The sequence below is a fragment of the Sinocyclocheilus anshuiensis genome, unplaced genomic scaffold (assembly GCF_001515605.1).
Source record: "Sinocyclocheilus anshuiensis isolate Anshui unplaced genomic scaffold, SAMN03320099.WGS_v1.1 scaffold997, whole genome shotgun sequence".
In the NCBI taxonomy this organism is placed as follows: domain Eukaryota; kingdom Metazoa; phylum Chordata; class Actinopteri; order Cypriniformes; family Cyprinidae; genus Sinocyclocheilus; species Sinocyclocheilus anshuiensis.
In genome coordinates, this window is record NW_015555715.1 from 1,212,624 (window position 1) to 1,212,951 (window position 328).

Here is a 328-nt window from a genome sequence, read left to right on the forward strand (position 1 = left end):
ATGCGTAACCCCGCTTGTTATGCATTATAAAGCATTGCGCTTGTTAATGTGCCCATAATGTGCATCCGATAATGTGCCCGAAGCGTGAATTCGTATTTAGAAAGGCACGGAAAAACAAACGGAAAACAAATAACGATTGCTAACAGTTGACTGTTACATTACAGTACATAAAATTTCACTTACCACATAAACAGAGCAAGGAGAGATGACTGAGGACAATGGCGAATGATTTGCAGATCCTCAGTACCACTGACAAACATATAATCTTGTAAATTGTGTGGCAAGTACTGCCGCTCCATAGTATAAACAGAGTACGTGCGATCGCGAA

At 40.5% G+C, this 328-nt stretch overlaps 1 protein-coding gene across 1 annotated transcript in view; it reads right to left on the reverse strand.

Annotated features, from left to right (window-relative positions):
* LOC107672272 (zinc finger protein ZFPM1-like) overlaps positions 1-328 on the reverse strand; it is a 40,347-nt gene that overhangs the window by 18,347 nt on the left and 21,672 nt on the right. The gene's annotated exons all lie outside the window — the stretch shown is intronic.